Genomic DNA, 17,344 nt, shown 5'->3' with positions numbered 1-17,344 from the left:
CAGAGTCTCACTCTGTCACCCAGGCTGGAGTGCAGTGGCATAATCTCAACTCACTGCAGGCTCCACCTCCCGGGTTCACTCCATTCTCCTGCCTCAGCCTCCCAAGTAGCTGAGACTACAGGCGCCCGCCACCATGCCCAGCTTTTTTTTTTTTTTTTTTTTTTTTTGTATTTTTAGTAGACACGGGACTTCATCGTGCTAGGCAGGATGGTCTCAATTTCCTGACCTCGAGATCTGCCCGCCTCAGCCTCCCAAAGTGCTGGGATTACAGGCATGAGCCACCGCGCCCGGCCATTATTATTATTTTTTACTTAATACTGTGTCTTGGAGATCCTTATGTATCATCAGTACATAGAAAGTTTCTCCATTCTTTCTTGCAAGTGCAGAGTAGCCCAATGTAAATTATGCCATAGTTTTATTACCTCAATTTTAAAGATGAAACCAGTTCCAAGAGCTAAATAACTTTCACTTGGAGCAGAGCAGGTTGGTGTGCTTTGTTTTCTTCTTTACATCTTTTTTTACCCATTTGATGTATTTGGGACATCTATCCTTATGCTCCTATCTGCCTTTATTGGGGCCCTTTAGATGTCTTCCCTAGACAGACATTTGAAAGCAGTTATTTGTAATTAGCTTTGGAAACCTAAGGCAGGATCACAGATCCCAAAGTTTCCGATGTTTGCATATATTCAGAATTATTTTTTTCCTGCCCCTGCTGGACTTCTACCTGCAGTCCACTTCTAACATGTCAAAGACACAACTCTCTCTAGAATGCAGTAAAAGCTACTGATATTTTTGGCTATCATTTGGCAGCCCTCTGCCTCTCTAATCACCTGATCCCACCTGGCTGGTTCTGAACTCTTAGCTGCAGACCCTGACTTTACAACCACACTTCTGGAAGGTAACATAGGATGTGGAAGAGATAACATAGGATGAGGAAAAGATAATTTAGGATAGGCTTTCAGAGCTTGGCACATGGCAAAAACTCACTAAAGATATTATTATCATCTCATGAAATTCTTTCAAAATCATGTAAACTATAGTACAATTATTATCCCTGTTTTACAGATGTGTATACTGAGGATCAGAAAGTTTTTGTTTTGCCGGAGCTTACAGTCCTTAAGTGACAGAGATGATATTTGCATTGAGGTCGTTCCAAGCTAGGTTTCTCTATGTTATGTCATCAAATAGAATTCAGAAGAAACCCATGTTACCAACTGTCACATGGAAGTACATATTTAGTATTGTACATACAGTTCAGGTTCACTCACAAAATATTTTTACTATGAGAAAAGATTCATGATTGGCATAAGATGCTGCTCTGTTCTGCTGCACATTATAATTATATGAAAATGAAACACCCACTGCCATTTCTGCAAACCTATCATCTATATATTTCATTTCAGTCTCAGAAATGTTTGAAACAGGGTTTTTAGCCAATTTTGGAATGAACATTTCCCTTTCAGCAAACATAATTATAATAGTAATAGTCACCATACTTGTTACATGCCAGGCACTGTACTAAGCTGTTTACCTCTATTATCTCATGTACTCCCCATCACAACCCTGTGACATTAGGCATCATAGTCTTCATTTACAGACGGCATTGATGCTTAAGTGAGACTCAATGACTTATCCAAGTTTGTAGCAGCTAGTACGTGGCAGAGACTGGATGACAATCAAGCCAGTCTGTAATCAAAAGCTCCTATGTGAAATCACTGTGTTTTATCAAGTTGGCCTGTAACAAGGTTCAGAGTCCATGAGCTAAACCTATTGCAAGTCTTTTAGAATCACTTCTTACTGGCCAAAGATTTTAAAGTAAATGTCATAATTCTTACCAGCTGGTATCTCAATATTCTGGGCCTCTCTGTTCTTGAAAAAATATCACAATGTGGTGCGTGTTCTTTTTAAATCCCACCTGCATTGTTAGCACCTTTAATTTTTTTCAAGCTCTTTACATACCTTATATGCCAAGTCAGCAAATTTTCTTGGCCAGGTTGCTAGTAGAATCCCCCTGTCATGCCCCAAAGACATTATTTTTCTTTCTAAGCAACACCATTCCCAAGTTTGATCTTTCTAGATTACATGTTTAGAAACAGATCAGCTTGTTATATATAAGGGGTTGGAGGTTGATTTCTCTTAAGAAGAGTTCCAAAAACTGAAGAACTTACTCTGGCTTAAAGAACCAAGTGTGGTCAACCAAATGCCTCTTAAAGCAAATTAGGTACCATCTGCTTCCCAAGACTTTGGGAGTGGAGACCTGCTGCTTAGAAACCTTGTTTGAATTAGTATTACAACAAGCCAGTGGCCTGTGGTTTGATTAATTACTCATGACTTGTTACATAAAAGTACTCTCTCCTTAGTGTATTCTTTGGATAATTAGATGTCATGTATTTGTTATTTTAGAGTCAACTTCATTTTCTTTCTGTAAGTAGCAAATTTAATATTGTTCACTTCATTTGATCATTTATTGAGCACCTACCATATGCTAAGCACTGTTCAAGGCACTTTGAATTGTTGGGTAGAAAAAGTAGAACCAAACTTCTACTTTCTCTTCCCCACAATCCAAAATGTTATAAACACTGACTCGTTTCTTTGTCGGTAAAGAGCATGTCTTGTTGTTCTTACATTGAACACCTAGTATAGGACCTCACCCATAGAAAAATCTTTGTTTAGAGTAAAGTGAATGATCTCTTCTTTCATCTGCTTTCATGAAGGTGACTCTCAGCAGCCTTGAACCACAGAAAGGGAAATTATATTTCTGTTTAGAATGGCAAAAATTAAAAATGGATTTTTGACTTGGTACATATTCTCTTTTGTTTTGGGCTCCCATAGTGATTTGCAACTCTCCAGTAGCAACATCACTTTTCTTCCATTTGTGGCTACGCAGTCCTTCATGTCAGGGACCATGTCCGATTTCTCTCTTTCCTTACTATGACAGACACAATACTCTGCACATAGGTACTTACTCAATATTTGTTGAATTGAATTAATCATAGGCTGCCTCATTTCCCTCTCAGAAGGTAGAGACCACATCTTGGTCATTTCTATTTCTATCGTATCTATAGTATATTATGATGTATATTTTGTACTTAATATATGATCAGTAAATGCTTATGGACTTCAAATCTCCTCATTCCCGTGGTTGGATTTTTTTTGTACTACCATTTTGCTTTTTCATATCAAGATGCCCAAAACTGTGACTCAAGGAATGAGTGCCTTTGCTGACTGACTGACTGACTGGCTTATCTAATGAGTAAATAATAATAATCAAGTACATATATAAAGTGCATTCTCGTATAGCCACCAAATGTCCCCCTCTCACATGCCACGTTAGGAAACAGGGTCCAGAAAAGAAAGAGCTTGTCTAAGGTCACGTTAAGAGATTGTGCCAAAGCTAGGACTAGAATCCAGATTTCATGACCTCCAGCCCAGATTTTCTCCTTCCTAATATTAGTTCTCCCTCCTTTTTTTACATCCCCACTGCTGCCATCTAAGATCAGGCCCTATCCCTCCTACCTGGACTGCTGCCATTGCCTCCTAACTGTTCTCTATGCTCCCAGCCTCAACACCTCCAGTCCATCCTCCACATGGTTGCCAAGGTGATCTTCTAAAGTGCAAATCAGATCATGTTCACTCTGCTGTTTAAAGTCTTACAGAGGCTCCCATGGCCTATAGGATGGAGTCCCCTGAACCACATGACAGAGAATGATCCACTCCCTGACTCCCAGGCCTGTCTCTTATTTCTCTCCTCAGAGTCTGTTTTCCAGCTGGGTTCAAATGTCTACAGTGACCATAACCTTCAGGTTGTTTCACACCACAGTGGAGCCTGTCCCCATTCCTCGTGTGCTCTCTGCCCAGACCATCAACCTCTTCTCCTTGGTTAATAGCTTCTTAGGTCTTATAAGTAGACAGATAGGGGATTATTATTATTATTATTATTTTTTTTTGAGACGGAGTCTCACTCTGTCACCCAGGCTGGAGTGCAATGGCATCATCTCGGCTCACTGCAACCTCCACCTCCAAGGTTTAAGTGATTCTCCTGCCTCAGCCTCTCAAGTAGCTGGAATTACAGGCACCCACCACCATGCCCAGCTAATTTTGGTATTTTTAGTAGAGACGGGGTTTCAACATCTTAGTTAGACAGGTCTTGAACTCCTGATCTCAGGTGATCCACCCACCTCGGCATCCCAAAGTGCTGAGATTAGAGGCGTGAGCCACTGCAGCTGGGACTCTTTTACTGAATCACAAACTCTATCCTCTTTCCCTCCCCACACATACCTTCTCCCTCATTAGAGGTGATCGCTAAGCATCTCATATATTTTCTACTGTCTTAATAGTGGTAACACGTCTTTCGCTTTCACTTAGTTTGTGAATCCTCGGAGTTCTGTGAATATCTTAAGGGCAGGGGCTGGGCTAGTCATGTTTGTATTCCCAGAACCTGGCACTAGGTCAGGCATATAATAGATGCTCCATTACACTGCTGCTGACTCTCTGGAATAAATATAGCTTCCATAACCCTTCACAGTGAATTAACTCAACTTATGGTTTTCTTTAAATTAAGCCTCACATGGAATGATAGTTGAATTATGTAAGACCTAAAGGAAAGAGAATGTATTTAAAGAAAACCAGCACTTGAAAATGCCTTACTTTTATAGGTGGTGAACAAATATTTCATAGCAACCATGGGATAATGTATCAGCATATTGTTAATGCAAAGTAGACAGGGGGCCACTGAATGTGTTTCTGCAGCTCTTTGCCACTGCCTCCCCACTGCTTCTCTCTTTAGCCCCCAGTTTACTGAAAGAAGTCAGTGTGGTTACCTATTCGGTGAAGAGAACTTGTGCCACATTCCGATCTTTCATCATGGAGTAGATTTTCAGCTACATTTCCAGCTCAGTTGTTAAACCCATTCCTGCCTGATTTGCCAGTTGCGGAAGTGTTCATTTGTTTATTTATTTATGATGCGAGTCCCTTGGGTTCAAAAATTTCTTCAAAATGCTACTGCTCCATCTGGTTTAAATAGAGCATACTAAGAAGAAATGAGAGAAACAATGGGACCGTGAGGTTGAAGGAAAAAAGGAACAGTCTGGCAAACAGGAAGCAGAAGGAAATTAAGATTCTTTTTTCTTTCTTTATGACTTTGTGCTGGGGGGAGGGAAGCTATTTTCAGCAAGAAGACATGGTTGCTATCTGGAAGTTCACATTTCTATCTGCAATGATCTGATATTCAAAATCTGTGAGGTCTGAGTCCATGAATGACTATGAATCATGTTCAGGCAGGCTAGTCTCCAGGGCCTGGGACAATGGCCTTTGTTCTTCCCTTTTCTTATCTGTTTCATTATTCTCTTGGGCATTTAATATGCTGAACACAGGCAGCCTTGTAGGATGTTCTTTCTATTCAAGGGTAGACATTTTGGCTTTGGACATTCTAGATTCTCCAGCAGAAGAGCCATTTACCTTGCTAATGCTTTTTGTCTGTTTGAAGTCCTTGAAGGGCATGGTGGTGAGAAATGTAGTCTTTTGGCATCCCTCAATTCCTAGAGTCCCAGCTCTGTTGTTTACTACCTGTGTCATCCTGGGGACACTGCTTTGCTTAACCTCTGAGCCTCGGTTTCAATAGCTCTTAAGTGGGGCCAATAATAATACTTATGTATTAAACTTGTCAAGAAGATTAAACAAGCTATGTAAGAAGGTTTCACAGTAAACACTCAGGAATCAATAGCTATTTTTATAAGATCTGCCTGTACTTCACTTTACATGCCCATTGGGTTTTACAGCACTCCTCTGTGAGAAAGATACAGAAGGCGTTTATGGCCCAATTTGACACAATTGCACAAGGAAGGGGCTCACAAACCCGAGAAACCCTGCTCCCAGTGATTGGTCCCTTTCCGATCTGTCACCTTTGGCTTGTGGTTACATATCCTCTGTTCACCTTTTCTAAAGAATGACTCAGAGCTTTTCCTTCTGACAGCAAACCCTCTGAAAGAGAGACAATAGCAATCAAATACTTTGGCATTATTCACCCGGAGAGCTAAAAGCTGTCTCTGCCTTCCACATTTAGAGTGTAGGATACTGCTTTAAAAAGCACTAAGCAAGGACAAAATAATGTGATTGGGTCACATCTTTAATTTGTATTACTTTCCCTTTTATCAAAAGAGAAGAGGACAGGGTACGGTGTCCTCCACAAAGGAGGGCAGGAGTGAAGGGTGGAGCAGCAGGCACAGGGCTGCCTTCGCCGTTTCCACACCCTACTACTGTGCACGGTTTGATTGCATGTTACCTGCTGTTCATTTGGCCCTTCCTGAAGGGACTGGAGGGCAAAACAAGGACTCTGCTTCCCCAAAGTTGGGGAAGGTAATTAGAAGCTGCATACTACACTCAAACTGTCCAGTGACTATTCAACAGTACTAAAATAATGCTCAAATTCACCAGACAACTTTTCCTGTGTGCACTCATGCCCCCAGACCCAGCATGGTCAGCCAATCTACAGTGAATTTATTTCAGGCATATGACAAGGGCTGACACTTCTCCTCAATTTGGTACTGTAAAAACTAACAATTACATGTTAATTATAATAATACCAGTACCTGTTATAATCAAAACTCAAAGTAAATAAAGGTTTAAACAATTAGAAGCGTATTTACTTTCTCAGAAAGCTTTAAGCTGGTCTTCTTGGCTAATGGGCAATTCTCCCCTGGTCAGTGATTCAGGAACTTTAGCTTTTCCACACTATGGCTCCTTCATCTTCAACATGTAGCTCTGAAGCCAAATGATTCATTGCATCAAGCTAGTAGAAGGGAAACAACATGAAGGCTTGTGAGAGGAATATTTTTATGGACCAGGCTTGTTCCCTTACGTTGGCCAGAACTCACATTCCCTTGGCCCGGACTCAGACACATGGCCACACCTAATTTTTAGGGTAGAGTCTAGTTTTGTGCTCTGGGAGAAGAGGAAATGAGTTTAGCTTACCAGATAGTCTCTGCCTCAAAACAATAATGACAAAAATTAACATTTATAAAGCATTTATTTTGTGCCAGGCACTGTGCTAAACCCTTTACCTACATCATTTTAAAATTTATATACCATATTATTCACTTGTTTAAAGTATACAATTCAGTGGGTTTTAGTATATTCACAGAGTTGTGCAACCATCACCACAATCAATTTTAGAGCATTTTCATCATCTCCAAAAGAAACCCCATAACTATTAGCAACTCCTCATTTCCTCCCACCCCCTACCTCCAGCCCTAGGCACCATCAATCTATTTTCCATTCATATGGATTTGCCTATTCTAGGCATTTCATATAAACAGAAGACCTACATTCTTTTATATAACCTTTACCATGATCCTAAAAGTTAGGCATGTTATTACTTCCATTTTACAGATAAATTTACAGAGAATCAAGCTGTTTAAATGATTTGCCAATAACTTTAAGCCCTGCTCATCATTGAACTCCATTATGCTATACTGCATCCCAATTATAAAGAATAATCATGCCATGATTTGTGGCAGGGAAGGGGTGTTTGTTTGCTTATCTTTTAATGACTATTATGGCAACAAACTGACGTCTTTATAACAGGCTCCTTTACTGAAATGACAGGTACTCAGGTGTCAGAAAGCTTCAGGTTTGAAGCTCAGATCTACCACTTACTGGATATATACAAAATATATACTGCTTAGTTCCTCTTGAGTCCCAGCATCTTTAATCTATGAAATGGGAATAACAAATTCCTGTTTGCTGGGAGGAGTCAAAAGGAGATTAACATATATGAAAGCTGTTCTCACAACTTTACATAGTCCATGTCCTGCCTGTGTAGTTGTCCTTGCTTAGAAGTGAAGTTATAGCTATAATTGGGCAGCCACAGAAATTATGTTCACATGTCTGGGTCTTCTGGATACCATCCAGGAAAAAATTATTGTAACTTGCACTTTTCAGTATCCACATTACAACCCAGGAGTGGCCAAGACCCTGGGAGAATCTGCTACAATGAGAACGAGAATAAAGGGAACATATTCTCCAGGACAGAAAAGCATATGCAGAGTATCTTCTATCGGCTTCTGATCTCCACTGGGCAGAGCAGCTTGTTACAGGCACCTAGAAAGAACCAGCTGAGCCAGTGTAAGTTTGAAGTTCCTTGGGAAAGAAGATAAGCTGGCTGAGTTTCTGTAGGCAAAGAGCCAGTAATGAGGTTTCCAGCATTCCATCACATGTCCTTTTCATCACTTTCAGCTCAGCCAGAGACAGCAGAGCCTCATACGTAGGGGCCAAGTGTGTACTTGAGAGACCTGAAGAGGTAGAATGAAAAGTATGGTGAATGAATGAATTGTACTTTTGTTCCATTGACCTGTTCCCCACCCTACCCTGTCCTTAGCAATAAATATATTAAAAGCTAGATAGGAGAGTACAGAGAAGACAGTGGAGCCAGAGGGGAAGTTATATTACATGTGACTAGTTAAGGTACATAGCCAGAAAAGACCATAAGAGAAAACAGTCCTGAACTCTAGGTGAAATCAAGTGCATATTTCAGCCTTAAAAAATTATCCTAAAAACCTCTGATTCTGCCATTTCCTAAGTGCATGGACAAGTGACAACCTCTCTGAACCTACATTTCCAGATAGGATTGTTACTGGAACCATAACTTATAGCCACGCAAGCTGCAACGTGCACATGTCCAGTAGACTCCAATTATATACACAAGGGGCCAGCAAACTTGTTTTGTCAGGGGCCAGATACCAAGCATTTTATATTTTATAGGTCATACAATCTTTACTGAAATAGTCAACTCTGCCATTGTAGTGCAAAAGCAGCCATAGACAATACATAAATACATAAATGGATGTGGCTCTGATTCAATAAAACTATTTATGGTCATGAAATTCATGAAATTTGAATTTCATGTGATTTTCATATAAAAGTTTCTTTTCCGATTTTTCTTTCAACAAACTGAAAATGTGAAAAGCATTTTTAGCTTATAGACTATATAAAAATGGACGGTGGAACAGATTTGCCCACAGGCCATGGTTTGCAGACACCCCCCATCCCCACCCACAGCATGGACCAAAATGTTTGATACCCTCTACAGAGGTGCAGTATGGCGTCCAGATTATTGTAAAGAGCAAATAAGTACTTGTAAAGGCATTAATGTAGTGCCTGCCCCTTATAAGTGTTCAGCAAATGGTTATTATTACAATTAGCTCTTTCAAAAATAATGAATATTAACTCTGTATTTGCCACTGACCTTTGTGGGGGAAAGCCATTATGTTTTGGTTGTTTAACATTTCTACTACATTAAACTTGTACTGTAATTAAAATATATATTAAAAATAAAAACTAAAAAACTGGTTTGGACGGATAGTGGCACTAGTAGGCCACAGAGTTTTTTGGGTTTTTTCTAATGTCCTGGTGTTGCTTCTTCAATTCCTAGATATTTCTTTAGTACTTGGTCTGTGCTTCTGGGTGCTCCATAAATGAATGACACTAAGTCTTTTCTCTCTAGGAGATCTTGGTATTCTTCAAAGTGATTATACGTACCCCAGTGGTAGCCCAAACCTTCTCTTTTTATTAATTTTTCATCACAGCCTTTAAATTTCTGTTTTGTTATATGTTTTATAGTGTGCCACACTGTGCCACAGTAATATGGTTACACAATAATTTATAAATATGTAAATATTAAGATAATGGGTGAGTACGCAAAATGATTTTAAACGATGGTGTCAGCAAGCAAAGTTTTGAAACCACTGGTTTAGGAAGTAAACAGATAAATATATCCCAATGGGAAACCAGAGTTGGCATGAGTAATGAAGGCTCTTACTTACAATGACACAAGTGTTTTCAGGACATGAACTGACATTTAGTCTGGTGTCTTATTTTGACATTTAATGTAAGTACATTGTGTGAGAAACAAGATAGTTTACATTTTTTTTATTTCATAAGAACACAACAGCTGTATGAACCAGATAATATTATCCTCATTTTATAGATGAGGAACCAAGGTTTAATTCAGAGAAGTTAAGCAACTTGTAAAGGTCAGCTTGAATGAATCAGGACAGTCTAACTATACAGCATGACATTTTCCACTTTAGCCTTCATCGCATTGAAGAAGTTCATTAAAAAAAAAATGATTAGTCTCTGGTATTCCTACTCTCAAGTTAGTCTTTTTTCCATCACATGTACTTATGTTATTAAGTGCTAAATGGATAAAATTTCACTCCTCCAGAGTTCCGTGGTTAACCCCCTACCATCTCTTTGCATATGCTTCTTACTCTGATTGGAGCACTTGTTGTTTGGATATCTCGGTATCTCCTACTCATCCATTAAGACCCAGCTTAAGGCTCATCCCCTCCTTCCAGAAGCCTTCATGACCTCAGTCCCCAGACTGAGTTATTAGATGCCATTCCTCTCAGCCTCTATAGCACCTTAATGAAAGTCCTTATAAAAATATACTATGCAGAGCTTTGTGGTCGTCCCTGGTCGTGTCTTGGTTCCTGAACCTCACGACCCAGCGACGGCGACGTCTCTTTTGACTAAAAGACAGTGTCCAGTGCTCCAGCCTAGAGGTCTAAGGGGACTGTCACCCACGCCGCCACCATGCCCAACTTCTCTGGCAATTGGAAAATCATTCGATCAGAAAACTTCAAGGATTTGCTCAAAGTGCTGGGGGTGAATGTGATGCTGAGGAAGACTGCTGTGGCTGCAGTGTCCAAGCCAGTAGTGGAGATCAAACAGGAGGGAGACACTTTCTACATCAAAACCTCCACCACCGTGTGCACCACAAAGATTAACTTCAAGGTTGGAGAGGAGTTAGAGGAGCAGACTATGGATGGGAGGCCCTGTAAGAGCCTGGTGAAAAGGGAGAGTGAGAATAAAATATTCTGTGAGCAGAAGCTCCTGAAGGGAGAGGGCCCCAAGACCTCATGGACCAGAGAACTGACCAATGATAGGGAGCTGATCCTGACCATGAGGGCAGATGATGTTGTGTGCACCAGGGTCTACGTCCAAGAGTGAGTGGCTATGGGTAGAACAGCGTCCGGAGCCCACCACTGGCCAGGCTCACTGCCCTGCTTCACTGCCCACTCCCTCCCACTCCCTTCTAGAATCGTGCTCCCCTTACCCCAGTCACTTCTAGGGGTCACTGGGATGCCTCTTGCAGGGTCTTGCTTTCTTTGACCTCTTCTCTCCTCCCACACACCAACAAAGAGGAATGGCTTGCAAGAGCCCAGATCACCCATTCCGGTTCACTCCCTGCCTCCCCAAGTCAGCAGTCCTAGCCCCAAACCGGGCCAAAGCAGGGTCTCTCTAAAGGGGACCTGAGGGCCTGAACAGGAAAGACTGGCCCTCTGGCTTCTACACTTTGTCCCTGTAGCCTATACAGTTTAGAATATTTATTTGTTAATTTTATTAAAATGTTTTTAAAAATATATGCTATGCAACTGTGTAGTTAGCTATTATCTATTAAATTTATTACTCCCTGGACTGAGAGCCTAAGGAGAGGGAGAATATGACCTTGATTACATTGTTCTTCTGGCATTCATATAATGTAGGCATACATTCAATAATGTAGTGCCTGGGACATCGTAAGCCCTCCATATGTACTCACAGACTGAGGGAATCTCTTCTTTACTGATTTGAAGTCTGAGATAACTTTGGCAAAGGGATAGATTGAAATGGTCTTAACTAAGGTTTCTCAGGATAGGACTAATTGGTGGTCCCCAAATTAGATTATAGGGGGTCAGATAATGGATACACAAAGAAGGCAAACTCTTATATGTATGAACGCTTTGTCCTTCTGAGTTTTCTCAGAAATTGAAGAAGGTACACACACTCATACCAATCAAATTTATATTAATGATGTATATGACATCAATATATATTAATTTCTATATATACTTATGTTTATATGTATGCACACATACTCTTGAACATGAATTCATAAAAATAGACTGCCACAATTTCTATAAACTGTCATGGATCACTGAATGTTCAACAAGAGGGTGAAGTTTATTAACACTCTCCAGACTGGCCCATCTTACAAAGTCATCCAGTTGCTGTAAATCTCCTTTAGTCCTAAAGTCGTTTCCCTTCTGGATGCATAAATCTACTTCTTTCTTTGAAGGGAACTAGCATTTACTGAAAGCTTTTATGGTGTTCTAGATACTTAACAGAAGTGATCTTATTTAATCCTCAGACATTTGTATAAGCCCACAAATCCTGAACCCAAAAGAAAATGGATCAAGTCAAAAGCAACTCGAGAATTTTACTGAAAACTAGGAAATCTATCTTAAAAAGGAAGGGGACAAGACTAAGGAAATTTCTGAAGTAATGAATATTGTTAAATTCAAACAAATTCATTGCATGGGATTATATCAGATTAATTTCATGGTAATTAATTGAGATTGTGACCATTAACACGGACACTGTTTATGAGCAGGGACCTCTACAATTGATTGAGAGCAAAGCTTCTTCTCTCTACCAAGTGTGTCACTGTTTGTGAAGAGCTTCCTTTTTTTTTTTTTTTTTTTTTTTTTTTTTGAGACAGGGCCTTGCTCTGTCATCCAGGTAACACAACTGCAGTGACGTGATCATACCTCGCTGCAGTGTCAGTGTGGCTCTCCTAGGGTCAAGTGATCCTCCTCCCTCAACCTGCTGAGTAGCTGGGACTTCAGATGTATGCCATCATGACCAGCTGATATTTCCTGTTTGTTTGTTTGTTTTAGTATAGATGGGGCCTCACAGTGTTGCCCAGGCTGAGGACTTGTTTCATAAAGGGGACAGCATTGGAACATTTGTTTTCAGACTTTTATGTTTCATAAACCAGAAACATTTCAGAACAAACTTCTATAGGCCACAGAATTGCCACCTTTTTATATTGTCAATAAAATGCAAGACATTAAAAAACAAAACAAAAATTTATGAAAAAAAATCCAACTACTATTTATTCTCACCACTGTTTCAGAAGTAAAAAGAACAATACCAAAACAATAGGAAGAAAAAATAAATAGCAGGAAGGCAATAATTCTATAATAAAAGAAAGCCATTTTAGCTCGATGAAAACTCACTGCATCCTACTTACTTTTCTCATTCTGCTCTGGACCAACAAGAGCCAGGGACCAGTGTCTAAGAACCACCGCCACTGTGCATAGACTTTGAAGCCATACAGATCTGGGATTAAAGCTCAGCCCTACCACAGATTAAAGCTAGCTGTGAAACCTGAGGCAGGTTACTCAACTTTTTTCAGCTGCGATTTCCTCATGTACTAAATGAGGATAATATCTGACTGACTACATTCATTTATATTCATTTCCCAAGGCTGCTGTAACAAAGTACCGTAAACTGGGTGGCTTAGAACAAGAGAAATGTATTGTTTCAACATTCTGGAGACCAGAAGTCTGAAATCAAGGTGTTATTTCGGCCATTCTTCCTGCGAAGGCACTAGGGAAATATCTGGTCTAGGACTCTTCTCTGTCTTCTGGTAGTTTCTTGGTTTGTGGCAGCATAACTCCCATCTCCACAAGACATTCTCCCTGTGTGCACCTCTGTGCTCAAATTTCCTTTTTATGAGGACATCAGCCATATTGAACTAGATTGAAGTAGTGTCCCACCATATTCTAGTGTGACCTCATCTTAAGTAATATCATCTGCAACAATTCTATTTCCAAATAAGGTCACATTCTGAGGTACTGGGGGCAAGGACTTCAACACATGAATTTTGGGGTGACACATTTCCACCCATAACATTGACCAACCTCTGGAATTGAGGATAGGCTGAATATATTAGAAAGCACCAATAAAACATCAGAAAGAAAAATAAGAGAGGGTTGTTTGTTTTTTAAAAAAATTTATAATTGAGAAATTTATAATATAGGGACAGTAAGAAATTTGTATAAGGATATAGGACCAAGAAGTAGTGAAGATAAGACTTCAAATACATTCATTTAATAAACACGTATTACATATAACATTCATTTAATGTGTACATATTATTTGGCAAGCCCTGTTCTGGTGCTGGAGATTCAACCAAGGACAAAAAAGACAAGGAACCTGGCCTCATGGAGCTTACATTATAGTTGGGGAGAGGAGCAAAAATAAAGAAATTAACAAATAAATATACCATATTTCATATATATATTTAATATATAATATTTAGTATATAATGTTTAAGCAGAGATAAGTGCTATAAATTTTTTAGAAGTCTAATAAGAGGGAGAGAGAAATGGAGGAATAGAGGATGCTGTTCTATATAGGATGTCAAAGAAATCTTCTCCTCCAAGGAGACACTTGAGCAGATGGAATACTGGTTGCAGTGAAAGGAGCAAATTCCAAGTGAAAGGGGAGCTGCTGAAGGGAGCTGAGCAAGGAGTGTTGGTGTCTGAATTTTGTTTTAAAAACATGGCTGGCTGCTTTGTGGAGGAAGGGTGGCAGCAAGGCAAGAATGGAACCAAAGAAACCAGTGTAGAAGTGGTTTCAGAAATCCATGTGAGAAATGATAGTGGTATAGATTAGGGATTTGAGGGTGGAGATGAAAAAAAGACTGGGGGTACATTTTGAAGACAGAATTGACAGGATTTGATGATGAATAAGGCATAGGGTGTAAGGTAAAAAGCAGAGTCAAGAATGACTACCAGATTTTTGGCCAGAGCAACTAGGTCAATGATTGTGCCGTTTATTTAAATGATGCATACTGGGAGTAGAGCAGATTCAGGAGAGGAAACCAAAAGTTTAGTTTTGAGCATTTTAAATATGAGAAGCCTATTATTAAACAATCAAGTAGCGATGCTTAGATGTGGTATGCAGCTGGATATAAGAGTCTGGAGCATAGAGCACAGATTGAGACTGGAGATCTACATGTGGTAGCCTTTGATCTACAGATGGCATTTGAGTCTTGATACTGGACTGCTAGCCTTGGGAGTGAGTATAAAAAAGAAGTCTAATGACGAACTTGGGGACACTCAAATTTAGAATATCAGAAAGCAGAGAAGGGCCTAGCAAAGGAGACTTAGAAGGATAGATTAGTGAGGTAGGAGAAAAACCACGGGGGTCTTGGAAACCGAACAGAGACAATGATTAATTCAGGGAAATTGTAATTGATTCTGCCAAATGCTGGGAGAGGTTGAATAAACTGAAGACTGTGCACTGGATATTGATTTTGTGAGTGACAATGTTTTCATTTACCTTGATAAGAACAATTTTAGTGGGAAGCCTGATTGAAGTCAGTAAAGGAGAGAATGGGATGTGAGGAAGTGAAAACAGACACTAGTGTTTTATGTTATCTGTTGCCACAAATGCTTAGAAGCAGTGGATGTGATAGTTAAGAGAACAGGTGCTATAGTCTTAGACCTCAGCTATTATTCCTACTGTGCCATCTGTTAGTAAGTCACCTAACCTTTCTAGTCAGAGTCCTCACCTATACAGTAGAGATAATAGTACAGACCATTTCAAAAAGTTGTCGTCAAGGTTAAATGAGAAATGTGTGTAAAGTTTTGTATATTGTCAGCTCATAATAAGTGTTCAATAAATATTAGCACCATCACTAATTTAAGCAAAATATTGGTATAGCTTCAAGACTCTACATAGTTCATTATGTCTGAGAGTAATTGTTGGTTGAGGTGGTAATTATGAAAGAATGTGTATAAAATTATGATTATCTGTGACAGGGGAGTAGAGAAATGCTGCAATATAAGAGTTATAATGACTCATATATATTAATTTTTCATGGAATGATGGTGGAATAGCCAGGTAGCAGGGGGAACTGGACAAGGAAGAAATGGCTCCTGAGGGTATTTTGGGGGGTAAATGTAGGTGGAAGGCACAGAGAAGACTTGGAGACTAGACCAAGCCATTTCAGATAATATGTGGATAACCCACTTTAGATGTACAGGAAGTAACCATTGATCTTGTAGCAGTAGTTATCACTTGTTCTTTGTTTACATCTGGCTTTTCTTACCAGTTTAGAAGAACGTGTCTTCCTCCATCCCTTAGCTCCAATTATATTTCTTACCTCTGCTCCTATAGTACCTACTATTAAGTATGGTCAGGAAAGAGGGCATCTCATCCATGCATATTCCAGACCCTCTAGTAAGATGCTCAGAGGAAAAACTAAACAAGGAGAGAACAGACTGTATGTGAGCAAATTAAGTTGGCCACAGAGTTATTTTCTGGAAACATGGAGCTAAGAAAATCTCTCATGTCTAAACCTGCATATCCTGCAACATGACAGCATCGCCTTGTCTCACAGAGGGTTACTTCTGATGTCTCTCAAGGAATGCTGACTGCATACCTTGAAGATAGCAGTTTCTGATAGGGAGGAGCTCATCTGATAGAGACCTCACCAGTGGCCGAATACTAGGCTATACTGACTTACAGTAGGAGTTAGCAGTGGAACGTTCAAGACAGAAATACCTGTCTTCCTGCTTGGCACACTGTGACTTAGTGGCTGTAAGTGTATGGTTACATGCAAAAGTTCATTGTTTTTATGGGTTTTGTGGTGGGAGCTTGTTTGAAAAGGGTAAGAGAAGCCAAGATGGTCTCACAGTGGATAGCAGACATGTTGTAAATTTGCTTTCTTGGGCTGACGAGTTTATTTGAGTAATGGTGGAAGTAAAGCAGAGAGAAGCTAGCGAGCTGGGCTGGCAGCCCAGCACAGAGCCCTGGGCCCTTCATTCTCTGATAGAAAGCCCATCTCTGGTAGAGAGATGTTAGGTCTCTTTAGGACTTTTCCCCCTTCACTGGCTGGCAGGTTAGAAGACTCCTTAGCACAGTAAAATTCACATCTTAAAAGGTAGTTTAGGGAGAAGGTATGGCAGAAATTCATTTTGTCAAAGGAAATACGGTAGGAATGAGAACCATTTGGGGGTACATACTATAAACTAGGCATTGAATTATTTTCTTGATATTCTCCATTTAGTCTTGTGATGTAGGTTTTAATATACCCATTTTACAGATAAAACAATCCATGTTATAGTAAATTAGTGGCAAAGACAGTTAAACACAATTCTGTTGAATTCCAAAACTTATTATCTTTTTATCCTTTCTACTAAAGGCCATATTAAATCAATCTGCTCTCATTGTTCATCTGCCTCTAGCAGTTTAGTGTAAAACACTGCTTGGGGCCAGATAATATATGAGTCTGGGCTGTGAAACTAAGTTGCCTGGAGTCCATTAGAGCTCTGCCACTTAACAGATGTATGATCCTGCGTGGATTAGTTAACCTCCCTGAATCTCAGCTTCTTTCTGAGATACGTTGCTCATGATAGTACTTACCTCACAGGGACATTTTGAAGATTAAGTGAGTCAATACACGCTAAGCATTTAGAATACTACATGGCACCTAAAATGTGTTCAATAG

The 17,344-nt window shown here is 39.8% G+C and overlaps 1 protein-coding gene and 1 pseudogene across 12 annotated transcripts in view; both read left to right on the top strand.

The window, feature by feature from the left end:
- Nucleotides 1–17,344, top strand: part of DLG2 (discs large MAGUK scaffold protein 2) — a 2,171,029-nt gene that overhangs the window by 1,927,108 nt on the left and 226,577 nt on the right. The window lies entirely within an intron of this gene.
- LOC112605702 lies at nt 10,459–11,412 on the top strand (annotated as a pseudogene). The gene has a single exon (XR_003115549.1). The product of XR_003115549.1 is annotated as a cellular retinoic acid-binding protein 2 pseudogene (transcript).

Source organism: Theropithecus gelada, chromosome 14 (genome assembly GCF_003255815.1).
Source record: "Theropithecus gelada isolate Dixy chromosome 14, Tgel_1.0, whole genome shotgun sequence".
Taxonomy (NCBI): Eukaryota; Metazoa; Chordata; class Mammalia; order Primates; family Cercopithecidae; genus Theropithecus; species Theropithecus gelada.
The sequence above is the reverse complement of the archived record's forward strand: the minus strand, read 5'-3'. Positions and strand labels throughout refer to the sequence as shown.